The sequence below is a fragment of the Peromyscus maniculatus genome, chromosome 4 (assembly GCF_049852395.1).
Source record: "Peromyscus maniculatus bairdii isolate BWxNUB_F1_BW_parent chromosome 4, HU_Pman_BW_mat_3.1, whole genome shotgun sequence".
NCBI lineage: Eukaryota > Metazoa > Chordata > Mammalia > Rodentia > Cricetidae > Peromyscus > Peromyscus maniculatus.
Window position 1 is genome coordinate 107305206 of NC_134855.1, and position 20992 is coordinate 107326197.

The following is a 20992-nucleotide window of genomic DNA, read 5'->3' on the forward strand; positions in this document are numbered from 1 at the left end:
GTTTCCTTGGTTCTGGGTTTGGGGATAAAAATGTCCTCTCTCTGGCTCAGGTCCCAGACCCAGGCTGTGTTTCTTTCCCTGGTTCTGGGCTCTAGGGCCGGAATGAGTTTCTTTGGCCAATCTTTTTCCTACAGCCTCTAGCCTGTAAAAGCTATACCGATGAAAATGGGACCCTGCTAGCCAGCTTACTTAAGAACAGATGGCTTCCTGAAATGCTTGGGGTTTTTCTCACAACTGTCTAGTCTTAAACAATTTTAACTAAAACTGCCATTCATGCAAAGTAACAGTCACAATGCTAATCATGTGTTTCTGCTTCTGTAAACAAGCTTGCTTGCTCAAGGTAACCAAATACATCTGTTTGCTAATTAAGCCCCTGCTTACACATAGGCAGGATGCTTGTGTAGGCAGGATATGTGCTGACACAGCCCCCAGAATGTAACTTGTGTTTTTTTCTTTTTTTTTTTTATAAACCCTTTACTAATGTGGCTTGAGGCTGCATCTTGAGAATCCCGACTCTTGTGTGCAGTCCTGGTTCCAGTCTCAATCAAGCCTCTTGTTAAACTTAGACTGGTGAATCTCTGAATGACTCCAGACCCATAACAGTATGAGTCTTTCCTAACAGATACTGTAAAACTTGTGTTGACACAGAATTAAAATCTTTTTATCTGTCCTACACTGTAAGACTTTTATGCAATATTTTAATCCTCCCTCACCCAGTGAAAACCTTTGTTTACACTAAGTCCCACTGCTCTAGTCTAGGAATTTGATGGCCTGGAGCAGTGACCCTTTTCTCCTTGGAACAGTGACTCCTTTCCCTGTGAACCAATTCTTTTCAGACTAGCTAACTGAATATGATTGTGAGCTCAGACCCCAGCTTTTGGGGAAAGACACAGCTCCAGCTGGGTTAGAATGAAACCTAAACACATTTTCTGTGTTGTGTGTTTGCTCTTCTGAGGGTACCCTTTTGATCAAGAATAAAGTACGCCTGTCCAGAGACTTCAGTTGTAATGGTGGTCTCTTTCATTTTAAGCCCAAACTTATTTTTAACAATTTGGGGGGTCAGTTGAGAACCTGTCTCACCTGAGGGAGTACCTAAGACCTCCTCTCAGGGGAGATGCCTGCCACCAATTCTTTATTGGTGGCCCTTTTGTATTAGGTTTCTGGCACTTTCCAGATCAGCAAAAGAGGAACTAGAGTTTGGAAGACTCTGGACATTACCATGGAGACCAGGAATACTCTGTGCACGGACAAAGGTAAAGATGCTGTGGGGAATAGGTGGAGAGGACCTCCATAAAAGGGCACTGGGCACACTGTTTAGTCTCTGCAATCCCCTATGAGCCCAGGATGGGAAAATAACTAAAGGCAAAAAGAAAAGAGAGAGAGACCAAAAAAAGGAAGCATGACCCCAAACAGGAGAAGCATCTTTTCTGTTTGTATTCAATGGGCTTCTTCACCCTGTTTAATATCACTCTCCCTTCTCCAACTACGGAGAGATTGAATAATATGAGTCCTCAACTTAACTTCCTATCTTTACTCTCTTGGAACAGAATTATCCTTTATTTCCCTTGACACTGTTTCCCTAAGAGAACCTGGGAAACCTTGGACATGGTCTTGTAGAAGGATCGAAGGCAGTCTCTTGGTGTGGTTAAGTCTGACTTCCTTAGATGATGCCATCTGGCAACTGCTTTTCTAACTGGATGAAAGTGCCACACAAGGCTACTAAGATTTTAAATTATGATCAACTCTTCCAACAAGTTGACTTCCAAAGGTCTTAAATTCCAACTAACACGGAAAGCCAGAGACCCATCTGATCTTAGCCCCACAACATACTCAGAGTGGGATAAAATGGGGGCAAGCAGGGTAAAGCATAATCCAGATGACAGTGCTTTGCACCCACAGTTATGATTTGTGTGGCAAGATATACAGAGTCCACTCTCATGGGTTGAGCATGGAACTTCTTCCCCGGTTCCTTCGCTATTTCCTGCCTACCTGCCGAGGCCATGGGTACCATCTCTTCCTATATCAAAGCTAACTTAATTAAGGTGTCTTTTTTTATTCATATATTTATTTTACATCCTGGATGAAGCCTCCCCCACACCTTCATCTCCCAGTCCCTACCTCCTATCCCTTCCTTTATTCCCTCCCAATCCCCACCTCTTCTGTCTCCATCCAGGAAAGGGCACATCTGTAGCTGGAGTTTTCTCTCTGGGCCCCACCAAGCCCTGGCAGTCTGACAACCCACTTATAAAATAAACATACAGACACTTATATTATTTACAAACTGTATGGCCATGGCAGGCTTCTTGCTAACTGTTCTTATATCTTAAATTAACCCATTTCTATAAATCTATACCTTGCCATGTGGCTCGTGGCTTACCGGCATCTTCACATGCTGCTTATCATGGCGGCATCTGGCAGTGTCTCCCTCTCTCAGCCTTCTACTTCCCAGAATTCTCCTCTCTCCTTGTCCTGCCTACTTCCTGCCTGGCCACTGGCCAATCAGTGTTTTATTTATACAGAATGATATCCACACAGGTCTCTCATAAATCCCAATAAAACATGATGTATCAAGTTGCAGTAAGACTAAGCACCTCCCCTTGTATTAAGGCTGGAAAAGGTGACCCAGTATGAGGAGTAGGGTCTCAAAAGCCAGTAAGAGTCAGAGACATCCCCTGCTCCTGCTGTTAAGATTTCCACTAGAGGACCAAGCCACACAACTGTAACATATATGCAGAGGGTCTAGGTCAGTCCCATGCAGTCTCCCCGGTTGTCGGTTTAGTCTCTGCGATCCCCTATGAGCCTAGGTTAGTTAATTGTGTGAGCTTTCCTGTGGTGTCCTTGATCCCTCTGGCTCCTACAATCCTTTCTCCTCCTCTGCAGAATTCCCAAACTCCACCTAATGTTTGGCAGTGGGTCTCTGCATCTGCCTCTATCAACTGCTGGATGATGTCTCTCTGATGACAATTGGGCCAGGCATCAGTCTGGTCACAGGAGATGGCCAGTTCAGGCTATTTATCTGCTATTGCTAGGAGTCTAAGCTGGGGTCCTCTCTGTAGACTCCTGGGAGATTCCCCTGCACCAGGATTCCACCTGATCCTAAACCTCCTCCCTCCCCCTGCCCACAGCAGTCCCCTTCAGCACTCTCCCCCTCTGTGCCCCCAACCTGATCACTCATGCCCCCATCCCCCACTCACTCTCAGTCCATGCATTAAATATCTTCTATTTTTCCTTTCTAAGGAGATCGGGGTGTCCCCCCATGAACCCTTCTTGTTATCTAGTCTCTCTGGGTCTATGGATTGTAGCATAGTTATTCTTTATTTTAAAGCTAATATCCACTTATGAATGAGTACATACCATGTTTGTCTTTCTTGGATTGGGTTGCCTCACTCAGAATGATTTTTTTCTAGTTCCATCCATTTGCCTGCAAATTTTCTGGTGTCCTTGTTTTTAACAGCTGACTAATACTCCATTGTGTAAATGTGACATATTTTCTTTATCCATACCTTGGTTGAGGGACATCTAGGTTGTTTCCAGGTTCTGACTATTACAAATAAAGCTGCTATGAACATAGTTGAGCAAGTGTCCTTGTGGTATGATTGAGCATCCTTTGGGTATATGCCCCAGAGTGGTATAGCTGGATCTGGTGGTAGGTTGATTTCCAGTTTTCTGGGAAACCATCACACTGACTTCCAAAATGACTATACATGTTTGCACTCCCACCAGCAATGGAGAAGTGTTCCCTTTGCTCGGCATCCTCTCTAGCATGTATTTTTTATCTTAGCCATTCTGACAGATATAAGGGGGAATCTCAGAGTCCTTTTGATTTGTATTTCCTTGATGGTTAAGGATATTGAACATTCTTTAAGTGTTTCTTGGTCATTTGAGATTCTTCTGTTGAGAATTCCCTGTTTAGACCTGCACCCCATTTTTTATAGTTTTTTTAATTAAAAATTTTCATTTATTTTACATACCAACCAGTTTCTCCTCCCTCCTCTCTCCCATTCCCTCCATCTACCTCTGATCTATGCCCCCCTCCACTTCTCCTCCATTCAGAAAGGGACAGGTCTCCCATGGGAGTCAACAAACCATGGCATATCAAGTTGAGGTAGAACCAAACTCCTCTGCTGTATCAAGGCTGAGTGAAGCATCTCTGCATGGGGAATAAGTTCCAAAAAACCAGCTCATGTGTTAGGGACAGGTCCTGACCCCACTGCTAGGGTCCCCACAAACAGACCAAGCTACACAACTGTCATCCATATGTAGAGGTCCTAGGCTCACTAGCTGTCAGTCCAGAGTCTGTGAGTCCCATTAGCTCAGGTCAGCTGTCTCTGTGGGTTTCCCATTATGATCTTGCCCTTTCCTTGTTCATACAGTCCTGCCTCCCTTTCTTCAACTGGACTCCCAGAGCTCAGACCTGTGCTTGGCTGTGGATCTCTGCATCTGCTTCCATCAGTTACTAGATGAAGGCTCTCTGTTGACAATTAGAGTAGTCACCAATCTGATTACAGGAGAAGGCTAGTTCAGGCACCCTCTACACTATTGTTAGGAGTCTTAGCTGGGGTCATCCTGTGGATTCCTTGGAGTTTCCCTGACACCGGATTTCTCCCTGACCCACAAATGGCCTCCTCTATCAAGATATCTCTTTCATTACTCTCCCCCTTCATCCTTCCCCCAACTCAACCAACCTGATCCCCCATGCTCCCATTCCCCCATCCTTTCCCCTCCACACCTCTCACCCCGAGTTTACCCAGGAGATGTCATCCATCTCATCTATTTCCCCTTCCCAGAGAAATCCATGCATTCCTTTAGTCTTTGAAGAAAGAAATAGAAGAAGATATCAGAAAATGGAAAGATCTCCCATGCTCATGAATCAGTAGGATAAAAGTAGTAAAAATGGCAATCTTACCAAAAACAATCTACAGATTCAATGCAATCCTCATCAAAATTCCAACACAATTCTTCACAGACCTTGAAAGAACAATACTCAACTTCATACGGAAAAACAGAAAAGTGCAGGATAGCTAAAATAATGGAGTTTTCATTGAATCTGTAAATTGCTTTTGTTAAGATGGCTGTTTTTACTACGTCAATCCTGCCGATCCATGAGCATGGAAGATCTTTCCATTTTCTGGTATCTTCTTAAACTTCTTTCTTCAAAGACTTGAAGTTCTTGTCATACTAGTCTTTCACTTGTTTGGTTAGAGTTACACCAATATTTTATATTATTTGAGGCTATTGTAAAGGGTATTAATTCTCTGATTTCTTTCTCAGCCCATTTATCATTTGTATATAGAATGGCTACTGATTTTTTTGAGGTAATCTTGTATCCAGCCAGTTTGCTGAAGGTGTTTATCTGTAGGGGTTCCCTTGTAGAATTTCTGGGGTCACTTATGTATACTATCATACCATCTGCAAATAGCAATACTTTGACTTCTTCCTTTCCAATTTGCATCCCCTTGATCTCCTTTTGTTGTCTTATTGCTCTAGCTAGAACTTCAAGTACTATATTGAATAGGTATGGAAAAAGTGGACAGCCTTGCCTTGTTCCTGATTTTATTGGAATAACTTTGAGTTTCTCTCCATTTAATTTGATGTTGGCAATTGGCTTGCTGTATATTGCTTTTATTATGTGTAGTATGTCCCTTGTATCCTTGATCTCTCCAAGACTTTTATCATGAAGGAGTGTTGGATTTTTGTCAAAACCTTTTTCAGCATCTAAGGAGATGATCATGTGTTTTTTCCTTTCAGTTTGTTTATATGGTGGATTACATTGATAGATTTTCCTATGTTGAACCATCCCTGCATCTCTGGGATGAAGCCTACTTGGTCATGGTGGATGATCTTTTTTATGTATTCTTGGATTCAGTTTGCCAGTATTTTAGCATCAATGTTTATGAGTGAAATTGGTCTGTAATTCTCTTTCTTTGTTGGGTCTTTGTGTGGTTTGGGTATCAGGGTGACTGTGGCCTCATAGAAAGAATTTGGCAATATTCCTTCTGTTTCTACTTGGAATGATTTGAGGAGTATTGGTATTAGCTCTTTTTTGAAAGTCTGGTAGAATTCTGCACTAAAACCAGTTGGCCTTGGGATTTTTTTTTTTTATTGGGAGACTTTTAATGACTCTTTTTCCTTAGGGGTTATCGGTCTATTTAAATTGCTTATCTGATCTTGATTTAACTTAGGTAAGTGGTATCTATCAAGAAATTTGTCAGTTTCTTTTAGATTTTCAAATTTTGTGGAGAACTGGATTTTGAATTATGACTTAATGATTCTCTGTATTTCCTCAGAGTATGTTGTTATGTCCCTCTTTTCATTTTTGATTTTGTTGATTTGGATATTCTCTCTTTGCCTTTCAGTTAGTTTGGAGAAGGGTTTATTTTGTTGATTTTTTGGAAGAACCAACTCTTTGTTTCATTAATTCTTTGTATTGTTTTCTTTGTTTCTATTTTACTGATTTCAGCCCTCAGTTTGATTATATTCTACCATCTGCTCTTCTTAGGTGTGTCTGCTTCTTTTTGTTCTAGAGCTTTCAGGTGTGCTGTTAAGTCACTAGTATGAGATTTCTCCAAATTCTTCATGAAGGCACTTAGTGCTATGAACTTTCCTCTTAGCACTGCTTTCATTGTGTTCCATAAATTTGGGTATGTAATACATTCATTTTCATTGAATTCTAAGAAGTCTTTAATTTCTTTCTTTATTTCTTCCTTGACCCAGTGGTAATTCAGTCAACTTCAGCTTCCATGAGTTTGTAAGCTTTCTGTTGTTTCTGTTGTTGTTTAAATTCCACTTCAATCCATGGTGGTCTGATAAGATACAGGGGGGTATTTCAGGTTTGTTTGTACCTGTTGAGACTTGCTTTGTGGCCAAGTATATGGTCAGTTTTGGAGAAGGTTCCATGCAGTGCTGAGAAGAGGGTGTATTATTTTGTGTTTGGGTGAAATAGTCCATAGATATCTGTTAGGTCCATTTGAGTATAACAGCTATTAGTTCCATTATTTCTCTGTTTAGTTTCTGTCTGGATGACCTGTTCATTGGTGAGAGTGGGGTGTTAAAGTCTCCCATTATTAATGTATAGGGCTCTATGTGTAATTTAAGCTTTAGTAATGTTTCTTTTACAAATATGGGTGCTCTTACATTTGGGGCATAGATGTTCAGATTGAGACATTATCTTGGTGGATTTTTCCTTTGGTGAATATGAAGTGCCCTTCTCCATCTCTTGATTAATTTTGGTTGGAAGTTCTTCCTTCACACCACTGCCCTCTGCTGGCATAATTAATCCTTGTGGGCTAAAAAAAACAACAACAAAAAAACAAAAAACAAAAAAACAAAACAAAACAAAAAACAAACAAAAAAACAAACAACCAAACAAAAACCTACCACCATTTCGCAAACAGATATAACTTATATCTTAGAATTTGGATGTTTAAAATATTTTCATATAATGGTTGATACTTTTTAAAAATATGATTGTTGCTTCTGCTCATGAGGTGAAATAACCTTGGTTGACACTAACCATTTATCATTCACCTTCTTTCTAGGACTTCTGTTATAACTGAAAACTGATAATAGTCCTGCTTATACTAGCAAATGTCTTAAGGTATTTTGCAATTTATGGAACATTAACCATTTTACTGAAATCCCTTACAACACCAATCCCTAGTACCAACTTCTGTCTTAGTTACTATTCTATTGCTGTGAAAGAGATACCATGACAATGTCAGGTTACCGAAGAAAGCATTTAACTGGGGGCTTGCTTACAGTTTCAGAGAGGTAGTCCATGGTCATCATGGCAGGGAGTATCGAAGCAGGCAGGTAAGCATGGCTCTGGAGCAGTAGTTGAGAGCTTTTATCCCAATCTACAGACAGCAGACAGAGAGAGCATGACTGAACTAGTGTATGCTTTTGAAATCTCGAAGACTACCCTTAGTGGCACACCTCTAACAACTCCACACCAACAAGGCCACACATTTAGCCTTCCCAAACAGTTCCACCAACTGGGAACCAAACATTTAAATATATGAGCTTATTGAGGATGTTCTCATTCCAACCTCTAGAGACCTACAGAAGTTTTCCTATCTTTTCTGAACTGTGGGTTTGAGGAGGGGTTGTAGAAAGACTAATGCAGTCAAGGAGATGGAGCAGGAGAATCTTCAGAGGGAAGGTGAGAGAAGAGTAATTTTTGAATGAATGTGGAGTTCAGGTGCCAAGGGCGATCAGTCTCCAAGTCATTTAAAATCTTAATTCTCACTCAGTAAGTAAATAAGGACAAAGAACAAGCTAAACCATTATATAACGTGCATATACATTAGACTGTGTGTGATCTCAGTGTGAAAGTGAGATTGACACACACATATCACAAGGTACAGGAAGAGTTTGACACAGACACTTAAACAATAGGAGCTAAGCTACAGGCAGATTATAACACAGGTGATTTATAGACCATGAGTTTCAGGCAGCGTGTACAAAGATGCCAATACATGAGGAATAACAGGCAGAAATGAACACAGATGCTGACAGACTATGAGCTTTAGCCACAAGCTATCGCTACACATCTGTGTAACACAGATGCATATAGGTTATGAGAAGTACAGCACTTCTATAATAGCATGAGAGAATATGCATATACTAATACAGCAAAACACATGGATGTAGTAGAACAGCACTGCACATGGTTGCGCTGGTACTACACTGCACATGGACGTTCAAGTAACACACATCTATGTATTTACTCTTACAACACTGCAAATGTATTATTGTACAAGAAGGGTGGTACACAAGGATGTAGTAGTACAGAAGTGCACAGAGATGTACTACTGGAGAAGTGTGCATGAATGTAGTACAGCTGCAGACACAAAGGTGGTAGGAAAGTGGTGCACTTGGATGAATTAGTATAGCAATGCACACAGATGTAGTAGTAGATCAGCATTCATGTGTAGTTTAGTACAACAGCAAACACAGAAAAAAGAAAATTGACAGAAAGAAAGGAAAAAAGAAAAGTAGAAAGAAAAAACAGACAGAAAGAACAAAAGAAGAAATAAAGACAAAGGAAGGAAGAGAAAAGAAACACTGAAAAAAAAGACAGAAAATACTTGAGAAAGACAAAGACAGGTGGACAGAAAAAAGGAAGAAAGAAGAAAAGAAAGAAAAAATGGAAGAGATAATGAAACATAAAAAGGAAAGAAGGAAATAAAAAAGAAGAGAGAAAAAATGAAGACAGAATATAAAGCATGAAATTAAGGCAACAAAAGAAAAAAGACATAGAAAGAAAGGAAGGAAAAAGAATGAATAGAAGACAGAAAGGAAGAAACAGACAGAAAGAAAAAGAAAAAAGAAAAACAGTTATAAAAGCAGAAAGAAGGACACAGAAATGGAGAAACAAAGAAAGAAAGGAGATAGAAAAATGGAAAAAACATGGTATGTACTCACTCATAAATGGATACTAGATAAAGCAAAGGATAACCAGACTGCAACCCACAGAACCAGGGAGGCTAGCTAGTAAAGAGAACCCTAGGAAGGATTCATGGATCTCCCAGTGATGGAGAAATGGATGAGGTCTACATGAGCAAACTGGGGATGAGGTGAGGTAATGGAGGGAAAGGGATGGGGGATGAGAGCTTAGAGGAGCAGAAGATTTGAGCTGGAATGGGAACAGAGTGGGAGAGCAAGAAAAGAGATACCATAACAAATGAAGACACCATAGGAATAGAGAGAAGCAGAGTGCTAGGGAGATTCCCAGGAATCCACAAGGATGACTCCACCAAAGACGACTGGAAATAGTCAAGAGAGTGCCTGAGCTGGCCTACTCTGGTGATCAGATGGCTGAATACCCTAACTGTCATCGTAGAACCCTCTCATCCTGTGACTGATGGAAGCAGATATAGAGATACACGGCTGGGTGCCAGGCTGAGCTCCAGGAGTCCAATCAATGAGAGAGAGGAGGGATTCCATGAGCAAGGGATATTGAGACCATGACTGGAAAAAGCACAGAGACAACTAGCCAAACTAGTGGAAATGCATAAACTGTGGACCAATAGCTGAGAAGCCCCCACGGTACTGGACTAGGTCCTCTGGATAAGCGAGACAGTTGTTTAGCTTGCACTGTATAGGGGCCCCCAGGCAGTGGGATCGGGACCTGTCCCTAGTGCATGAGCTGGCTTTTTGGAGCCTGGTGCCTATGGTGAGACACTTTGCACAGCCTTGGTGCAGGGAGGAGGGGCTTGGACCTGTCTCAACTGAATGTACCAGGCTCTGCTGACTCCCCATGGGAGACCTTGCCTTGGAGGAGGTGAGAATGGGGGTAAGTTGGGGGCAAGGCTGGGGGGTGGGGTGGGAGGAGGAAGGACAGGGGAATCTGTGGTTGGTATGTAAAATGAATAGAAAATCTCTTAATTAAAAAATGGGGAAAAAAGAGAAAGCAAGAGAAAAGGAGACAGAAAATAAAAAGGAAGAAACAAAGATAAAGAAAGAAAAAGGAAGAAATAAAAAGAATGACAGAACAGAATACAAAAGAAAAAATAAATAAGAAAGCAAAAAGACAGAAAGAAAAGAGGGAATACAGAAAGAAGAAAAAGACAGAAAAGAAAAAGTATAGAAGGACAGCCAAGAAAATGTAAAACAAAGCAAGAAAGAGAAAGAGAAAAAGGATGAACAAGAGACAGAAAATATGAAAGGAAGAGCAAAAGACTAAGATTGAAGAAAATGGAGACAGAAAGAGAACAAAAGAGATAGGAAGAGAGAAAAGAATGAAAAAAGGAAAAGACAGAGAAATTCAGAAAGAAAATAAAAACAGATAAATAAAGAATGTAAAAACAAGAATGAGAAAGGAAAGACAAAAATAAAGACAGAAACAGAAAAAGAAAAGGTAAAACAGAAAGAAATAACAGAATAAGAAAGAAAGGAAAAAAGAAAAAAATAAATAGAAAAGAAAAAGGAAAGCAGAAAGAAAGAAGGAAAAAAGAAAGGAAGGAAATAAAAACAAAGAAAAGAGAAAATGAATTAAGAAAGAAAAAAGAAAAATTGGAAAATGACAGAAAAAAGAAAAGAGGAAAGGCAAATAAAAGGAAGAAAAAAGTTGAAAAAAACAAAGAAATAAAAAGCAAAAACCCAAAAAAAGGAGAAAAGAGAGAATGAGAGGTGGAAAAAAAAGAAAGAATGAAAAAGAAAGACTTGAAGAAGACTGAAAGAAAAAATGCAAGACAGAAAAAGGCAAAAAAAATAGTAAATATCTAATAAGAATTCAATGGAAGAGAAAGACAGAAAATAAAAAGAAAGGTTGAAAGATATCAAGAAAGAAAAAAATAAAGAGTGAAAAATAGAAAGATATAAACAACAACAAACAAAAGACAAGAAAAGAAACATAAATAGGACAAAAGGACAGAAAAATGTAGGAAAGAGGAATTCAGGGAAGGATGAAAGAGTAAAAGAAAGAAAGGCAAAAAGATAGAACAAAATACAAAAAATTAATGAAGATGGGAATACAGAAAGACAAAAAAGACAGAAATAGACAGGAAAAAAGAATGAAGAAAGGAAGTTGTATAGAAATGAATAAAGAATAAAAAGAGATTAAAAGGAATCAAATGGGAACAAAGATAGAAATAAAAACAAAAAAAGAAAGAAAAAATAGAAAGGAGGAAATGATGCTATAAAAGGAAAAACCAAAGAAAGAGATGAAGGGATGGGAAGAAACAGAAGACAGAAGAAAGAAAAGGCAGAAAGTGAAAAGGAGAATATGAAGAAAACCAAAGAATTTGATAAAGAAAAAGGGTAGAAAGGAAATGAAGAAAGGCAGAAAAGGAAGAGAGTAAGCTAGGAAGGAAGAGACAGGCAGGAAGGAAGAGAACAACAGGAAGGAAGAAGAGATAGGCTGGAAGGAAGAAGAGACAGGCAGGAAGGAAGAATGAAAAACAGGAAGAAAAATAGAACAAAGAGAAACAAAAGGCAGGAAAACAGAGAAATAAAAGAAGAAATAAAGGACAGAAGGGAAAATTAAAGATGGAAAGAAAGAAGAAAAAGACAGCAAAGGAAAAGTGAACAAAAAGGAAGAAAAACAAAGGATGAAACATGAATGAATGAAAACAATAGAAAAGACAAGAAGGAGAGGAAGGAAGAAAGAAGAAAGGAAAAATGGAAGATAGAAATTGAAGCAAAGACAGAATGATGGGGAGAAAGAAATGAAGGGAGGGAGGAAGAAGTGAAAGAAAGTACTCTTAAAGAAAAGGCATGAAGAATGGAAGAAAGAAATGAGGAAATATAAAAAGGTCAGGTGGAGATAATATGGGAATGTTTGAAGGGAGAAATTACAATCTCAAAAACAAATAAAAAAAATGCCTAAAAGAAAGATGAAACAAATAAAGGAAAGAAGATATTCAGAAAGAAAGGGAGCAAGAGAAAAAAGAAAGGAACAAAGAAATGTGAAAAAAACAAAGAAAGATGGAAATGAAGAAAACAAAAAAGACAGAGTGAACGGAAGAAAGAAAAAGATAAAAGAAAGTAAAGGAAAAAGAAAGGAATAAATAAACAGGAAAGAATGACAGAAGGAAGAAAGAAAACCTGAAAGACAAGGAAAAAGGACAGAAACAGTGAAAGAAGAAGGGTCCATAGGAAGGAGGAACGAAAAAAGACTGAAAGAAAGATGAAGAAAGGACAAAAAGAATGACAGAAAAAAGAAGGAAAATCACAGATAAAGACTAAAAGAACAGCGGCACACACAGTGTCCCAGCACAGCAGTGCCCAGGCTGCCCCACTGCAGTGGCACACATGGTGTCCCAGCACAGCAGTGCCCAGGCTGCCCCACTGCAGCGACACACCCGATGTCCCAGCACAGCAGTGCCCAGGCTGCCCCACTGCAACGGCACACATGGTGTCCCAGCACAGCAGTGCCCAGGCTGCCCCACTGCAGTGGCACACATGGTGTCCCAGCACAGCAGCGCCCAGGCTGCCCCACTGCAGCGGCACACATGGTGTCCCAGCACAGCAGTGCCCAGGCTGCCCCACTGCAGCGGCACACATGGTGTCCCAGCACAGCAGTGCCCAGGCTGCCCCACTGCAATGGCACACATGGTGTCCCAGCACAGCAGTGCCCAGGCTGCCCCACTGCAATGGCACACATGGTGTCCCAGCACAGCAGTGCCCAGGCTGCCCCACTGCAGCGGCACACCCGATGTCCCAGCACAGCAGTGCCCAGGCTGCCCCACTGCAATGGCACACATGGTGTCCCAGCACAGCAGTGCCCAGGCTGCCCCACTGCAGCGGCACACCCGATGTCCCAGCACAGCAGTGCCCAGGCTGCCCCACTGCAGTGGCACACCCGATGTCCCAGCACAGCAGTGCTCAGGGCTGCTCCCTTGCAGCAGCACACTGGGATTTACTAGGATGGTAGCAAAAATAGATGATGTAGTACAATATCACAGGACACATGGTGCAGTAGGTAACAGTGAACACAGCTGTGCTAGAACAGCAATGCATGTGGGTGTATTAGTTCACCACTACCAATAAATGTAAAGGTACCATACTCCACACGGATGGACTAGCCCAGTAGGGCACACAGACACAGTAGTACAGCAGAGCACATGGATGAACTAGTACGGCACACACGGATGTACTAGAACAACAGCATAGATTACTAGAATAGCAGTGCACCTGTTTATCCTGACAACTGTGCACATAATGTACTGGTAGACCTGCACACAGGAATGCACTCGTACACGTGGATGTATAGAACAGCAGCACTAATGGATGTAGTAGTACAGATGCATTGGTGCACTGGTACAGCCCTGCACACCGATGATCTGTTACAGTGGTGAACATGGAAGTAATGTTACAGCAATACACGTCCGATGTAGTAATACAGTGCCAGATATCAGTACAGTAGTGCGCATGGATATCCCAGTACAGCAGTGTCGGTGTTCTGACTTAGGTAGGATGATCAAAAAAAGAGTCCCTCCAGAATGTAATCCAGGCTCTGGGGCAGCGGGAGGTTCAGCCTCAATGAACTGAACCTAGAACAGCCATGCAGAAGCATATTTATTGATTGTTACACAAAAGTTGTTTATGGGTAAAATAAGTTCCTCACACCAAAGCCCCTGATATAATCCATATGTTTCATGAAGGGACACATCACTCCCCTGCAACTTTAGTCCTTATTGTGCGCTGTTTGCAGTACTCAATAACGCAAGACATTCCAGGTGCGCCAGGACCATCTTGTGACCCAAGTCAGGCAAAGGCTGTGAAGTTCCTTCAGAAAAACAACTCTATAGACAACAGAAAACAATTGCTGTTTTCTACAATGATTTCTTCAAGGTCAAGCACTTGTAGAAAACAGCTATTCATTCTAGTGTTTACCCTAGATACAGTGAAAAGCAACTATTCATTCTGATATTCACCTTGGATACAGTGAAAAGCAACCACTTCATTCTAATGTTCACCCTGGATACAGTGAAAAGCAACCACTTCATTCTAATGTTCACCCTGGATACAGTGAAAAGCAACCACTTAATTCTAATGTTCACCCTGGATACAGTGAAAAGCAACTGTTTCATTCTGATGTTCACCCTGGATACAGTAAAAAGCAACTATTCATTCTGATGTTCACCCTGGATACAGTGAAAAGCAACTATTCATTCTGATGTTTACCCTGGATACAATGCTTCTACTAGAATTCCTCTGCACATCAGTACACACATGTCCTTGTCCAGCCACGAACATGGATGTACTAATAAAGCAGGGTACATGGGTGTATTACCACAGCACTGAGACTGGATTACCAGAAGACAAGCACACATGGACTGACTAGTATGGCAGCTTGCAATGATGTACTAATACAGAGGTCCACTTGGATCTGCTAATACAGTGGTGTGAACAGGTTTACTAGTATAGTTGCACACAAATGTGAAATAGACATCATTGTATACAGCTATACTAGCACATTACTGCACATGAACATATTATTAGAACAGTGCAAATGGGTGTACTGGCACAGCACTACACATGGCTGGACTAGTACAGTAGGACACACCTACTGGACATGGATATCCTAGTACAGCAGCACACAGTGTTTTGAGAGTATAACAGCACACATGGATGAACTAATACAGCAGTGTATATGAATGAGCTAGTACAACACTATATACAAATGCACCAGTGCAGCAGGACACACCTACTGGACATGGATATCCTAGTGCAGCAGCCCACATGGATGTACTAGTCAGGCAATTCGCATGGATGTGCTGGTACTGCAGTGTGCACTGATGTAGTATGCCACTGCACATGATTGTACTAGGACAGGAGAGCACATGCATGTGCACGAATGTTCCTAAAATAGCGCATATGGATCTGCTAGTGCAGTAGAGCACAGCAAACTTCTAGAGCTCCAGCACATATAGATGCGCTGGTACAGCGTGCACATGGGTTTTCCCCTACATCAAGGTGGGAGGTATCCTGGGTTAGTGATGGGTTAAAGCTATGGTGAGGGTTTAGGTTAGGCTTAGGTTTAGATAAGGTCTTGGTATAAGATAACTAAAGTTAGTGGCTAGTGTTAGTTTTATCTTTAGAGTTGTGGTTAGATTTATGTTTAAGGCTAGGGTTAGGGACACGTTTAGTGAAAGATTATTGGTTATATCTAAGGATAGGGTTATGTATATTATTAGATTATGGTAGGATTGGAGCTATGCATGTATTATGGTTAGAGTTGTGGCTACATTTACAGTTAAATTTAAGGCTAGGCTTTGGGTTAGTTTTAGAGAAAGGGTTACGGATATAGTCAAGATTATACCAAAGGTAAGGGTAAGGAGTTGATGCTAGGTTAGTGTTGGGGTTGAGGTTATGGTTAATACTAGGATCATGGTTAGACTTTGAGCTAGGTTTAGAATTGGGTTTGGAATATATTCTTACAGTTAGGGTAAGACATAGTTTAGTATTAGGGTTAGTGTTAGGACTGTGTTTAGGGGAAGGATTAGATTTGAAGTTTGAGCTAGGATTCAGATCAGGTATGGATATTTAGAATTAGGGTCAGGTCTTGAGCAAGCGCAGGTTGAGATTAAAGTTTGGGCTAGAGAAGTTTGCTTCAAATGTGTTCCACAAATTCTCCTTGTTCACAAGCCATTCTTGAGAGTAAATTGTTTCTTATTGCACCAATTTCCCACTGCCCACCACCATCAAAACACCCACAAGCCTAGCTCCAGACCTGGCCCAGGAACCCTCTTTGCCACTGAACCACGTTAGCATGGTGAAGGGTTTCTTCACTTTTCCTGCTCTATCCCTGCTGTCCCTTGCCTAACCCTGACCCTAACCTTAATCCTATTCCTACCCCAATCTCTAAATCAAGGCCCTACCTCTAACACTTAAACAAGCCCCACCCTGAGCCCAACCCTAACCCTTAGCCTATATACCAAATCTAGCATTTACCTTCTACCTGTCACTAAGCTTATCCATAATGAGAATGATAAAACTAGGTCAGAGCTGAGCATTTCCCACTCACTCTTGTCTTCATGCCTCTGAAGGGTCATGTGGAGGACCCTGTCAAGTTTAGCTGCCAGCTTGGAGTGGACTCTGGTTACCTTGAATCACATCACCATCAGCTTTTGTATTTGGTTGCTTTCTAGGAAAAGTAGCAGAATTCTCCTCAGGCTCTCTTTTACAAGTTGGAGGCTTAGTTGGATAGGGTCTTACCCTAAGGAAACCTTTTGGTTTACATAGTGTGTCTTAGGGTTTTTATTGCTGTGATGAAACACCATGACCAAAAGCAACTTGGGGAGAAAAGGGTTTATTTGGCTTATTCTTCCACATTGTAGTCCATCATTGAAGGAAGTCAGGACAGGACTCAAGCAGAGAAGGAACCTGGAGGCAAGAGGTGATGCAGAGACCATGGAGGAGTGCTGCTTAATGGCTTGTTCCTCATGGCTTTCTCAGCCTACTGGTAGCACCCACAATGGAATGGGTCTCATCAATCACCAATTAGGAAAATGCTTTACAGCTGGATCTTATGGAGGCATTTTCCCTATTGAGGTTCCCACCTTTCCGATAGTTTTGTCTGTGTCAAGTTGACATAAAACTAGCTAGCATATAGTATAAAACAGGTCTCTCCTTGATGGAGCTACTTAACAATACAATTGCAGCCTCTCTTCCAGCAGTTGCCTTTGCTTTGACATTGTTTTCTGGTGTTCTTTTTCTCTCCAAAACTGAACATTTTGTAGTTCTTTCCTACTTGCACATTTTCATCATAGACCTGCGTATAAGCATCACCAATAATAACCACACCACAGATTCAACATTATGCAGTCTTGAAATCTCCTCCACTGAAGAAATTAATCAATTATTTTTTAAAATGTGTATAAGTGTTTTGCCTGCATATAGGCCTGTATATCACATATATGACTGGTGCCCATGGAGACCATAGAGGGCATAGGGTCCTCCAGAACTGGAGTTACAGAGGATTGTAAGCAACCAGGTGTGTGGTGTCTTCTCCTCCTGTGGTGGTATTGTATTCCCCAAAATATTGTGTACCTTAATAAACTTACCTGGGGTCAGAGAACAGACAAGCCACTAGTTAGGCAGTGATAGCACACGCCTTTAATCCTAGCATTCCAGAGACAGAAATCCCTCTGGATGTCTGTGAGTTCAAGGCCACATTGGAAATAGCCAAGCATGGTGACACACGCCTTTAATCCCAGGAAGCCAGCCTTTAATCCCAGGGAGTGGTGGTAGAAAGCAAAAAGATATATAAGGCGTGATGACCAGAAACTAGAAGATTTTGGCTGGTTAAGCATTCAGGCTTTTGAGCAGTAATTCAGCTGAGACCCATTCCGGATGAGGACTCAGAGGCCTCCAGTCTGAGGAGACAAGACCAGCTGAGGATCCGGCGAGGTGAGATAGCTGTGGCTTGTTCTGTCTCTCTGACCTTCCAGTATTCACCCCAATACCTGGCTCCGGGTTTGATTTTATCAATAAGAACTTTTAAGATTCCTGCTACACAGGTGAGTGCTGGGAATCAAACCTGGATTCTCTGGAAGAGTATCCAGTGTCTCAAATGCTGAGTTATCTCTCCAGCCCCAGTCTAGTATGTTTAAGATTAGCTTCAGTCAATTTACTCAAGACATGGGCAGAAGGTAGCCATATTCTTGGTCAAATTATCTCAGGAATGGTCTGTAGCCTAGTTGCTAACATCATTCTCATCTGAAACCTCTTGAGCTAGGCCAATACTGACTACATCGCTTGCAGTCTTCTAGGCTCCTACTATAATGTCTCTTTAACCTTGTCTTATAGCCTTCATTTTTTTTTCTAGTCCAAAGCACCAGAGTCTTCCACATTCCTCCAAGGTCACAGTCAAGTTCTTTACAACAACACCCACTCTCTGGTACCAATTTCTGCCTGTTACTTGTCCCACTTTACTTTTTGTTGCTCTGATAAAACATCATGACTAAAAGGAAAGGGTTTATTTGGATTACAATTCCATGTGAAGATCCATCTTTGAGAAAGGCCAGGGCAGGGCCTCAAGGCAGGAACTGAAGCAGGGGACAGGGAGGCAGGCTGTTTACTGGCTTGCTTACCCAGGGCTTGCTCAGCTACATTTCTTATACAGCCCAAGGCAACCTGCCCAAGGGTGGTACCTCTCATAGTAAGATAGGCCCACCCACATCAATCATTAATCAAAAAATTGCCCCTGCAGACTTGACCACAGGCCAATCTGATGGAGGCATTTTCTCACTTGAGGTTACCTCTTCCCAAATGACCCAACCTGTGTCTGGTTGATAGAAAACTAACCAGAACACCAATTTTATGATTTTTATGATTAAATACCATGACCAAAGCAAGAAAGAGTTTATTTTGGCTTACGGTTCCAGATAGTTACAGTCTATCATGACAGTGACCACCACAAGGCATAGTCACAGCTTCATGCATAGCATCAGGAGTAGAAACCTGAGAGCTCACATCTTGAAATGTAAGGAAGAAGTAGAGAAAGCAACTGGAAGCATGATGGGGGCTTAAACTCTCCAAGACTGCCTCTAGTAGTATATTTTCTTCAAAAAGGCCACGCCTCCTAAACCTGCCCACACAATGATGAACGTTTCTCATTCAAAACACAGTAGGTTTTAGTGGGAGAGATAGTGATTCTCAAGGAATAAAAAACAGAAATCAGGAGAAAGATAAATGTGCCCACAATAAGTAACATTCATTTCTCTCTGATTTATGCACCTGGTTAGCTTTACTTAGGTTAGCTAGTTTCAACTGTGAAGGTTTTAATATAAAAGAAAATTTTATAATGACATTTAAGCTGCTGATATTTTAGGAGAATGTTTGATGCCATTTCCAGAATGCTCATGCAATGATTAATTTCCTTAAAAATATAAAAGCACAGTCCCAAAAAGCAGAATAAAAAAGAAATAACCACAACAATTTTGAATGAGAAAAAGTAGGACAATTTTCCTAGAAGGGAAAATAAAAATTATAAACTATTTTAACTAAGGCAGCATAGCCTTGACAGAGATAGATATGTAGATTAATGGAATAAAGTATTTATCAACACAGCTCCAGATTATAGAAATTTAATATGTAGTAAAGGAGGAAGCAAGTATCAGTGTATATTGGATCACTTAACCTTATAGGCAATAAAAGGTCTCTGCCACCTATTTATACATATCCCACCACCATAATCAGGAAGAAAGGAAGAAGTGTGTGTGTGTGTGTGTGTGTGTGTGTGTGTGTGTGTGTGTGTGTGTGTAAAAATGATAACATATGTTCAAAAATTGAAAATTTATTTTTGAGTTAACAAAACATATAAATGTTACCTACACTGCTGCTTTGTGTGCCCTGTTTAAGGAACAAGAAAGATTCTCCCATGTGCTTAGAGGTTAAGAAAAGAATGTCACAAAAGTGTAATAACAAGAGCATTGAATAAAGGTTTTATGTCCATTATGAGATGGATTAATGAAATATTGTTACAATAGAAAACCACAGAGCAATGTAAAATGAATAAAACAGCTACATGTTTCAGCATTAATAAATTCACAAGGTGTATTAAGTATAAAAATGAAATAAAGTTTCAAAATGCTATATGCAATATAATAGACCTGAAAAAAATAAAAGCAAAAATACTATATGATGCCTAAAGGTTATTCATATGTCATAACAGTATAAAACCATGATTGAGAAAGAAAATCAAAAATGCAGGGCAATTTTTAAAAGAAACTTGAAGAAGATATGGGCAAAAATGTTAATATTTTGCAAAATGTTATAGTGAGTCCAGAGATATCTTATATTGTTTTTATACATTTCAAGATAGGAAGATGCTTCTTCAACATTCTAGTAATTTTAAGTTTTGCGTCTGCTAAAATTAAATCATACTTGCAGAAATTCTATATAGTAGTGAAAACTGGAAAATCAAGGGTTGACTGCAATCAGAGACAGAGTGAACATGTGTTTTCCTTGTCATTGAATTGCCTTTGGATGTAAGCAGAGCTCATCTGAAGTTCAGCATTTCGAGGCTGGAACATCTAAGTAATGCAAGTCCGTCTCCAACAGTGTACAGAGGGAGCACATCCATTGAGAAGGGGGAAGAGCAGGAGTCTTGGATCACCAGCAGGTCCTTGCATCTTCTCTCCATTGGAGCTCCTTAGAGAGGGTAGGAGGCAATGTATGACAGGCCATAGAGAAGTAGGACAAATCATTTGCTCATTGGTTTCTTCATTCATGTATTAATTCCACTACTATCTGTTGAATACACACTAAGTTACCAGTTCTCTTTTTTTTGAATTCCTTATTAAAGGAATATCAGAAATGAAGCCTCTCTTTATACACCTCACACCTCTTTCTGAGCCCTGACCCCTCTTCCGTATGCACATTCATCTTTTCCACAAGCTAGCATGTTCATTTTTTTTGGATATGTCTTATTGGTTGACATCATAGCAAAATTTAACAATATGTGAGCAGATTCTCTGGAGTTTAGGTCTTGAATATTACTCCATTTTCACACCTTCAGCTTCTACACTCAGAATCCCAA

General features: G+C 40.6%; 1 gene segment (V, D, J or C); it reads right to left on the minus strand.

Moving 5' to 3' along the window:
* Positions 1-20397: 20397 nt before the first annotated feature.
* The window catches only part of LOC102910285 (Ig mu chain C region secreted form-like), a 32614-nt gene continuing 32019 nt past the window's right edge, over positions 20398-20992 (minus strand). The window contains exon 10 of the C gene segment in view: positions 20398-20604.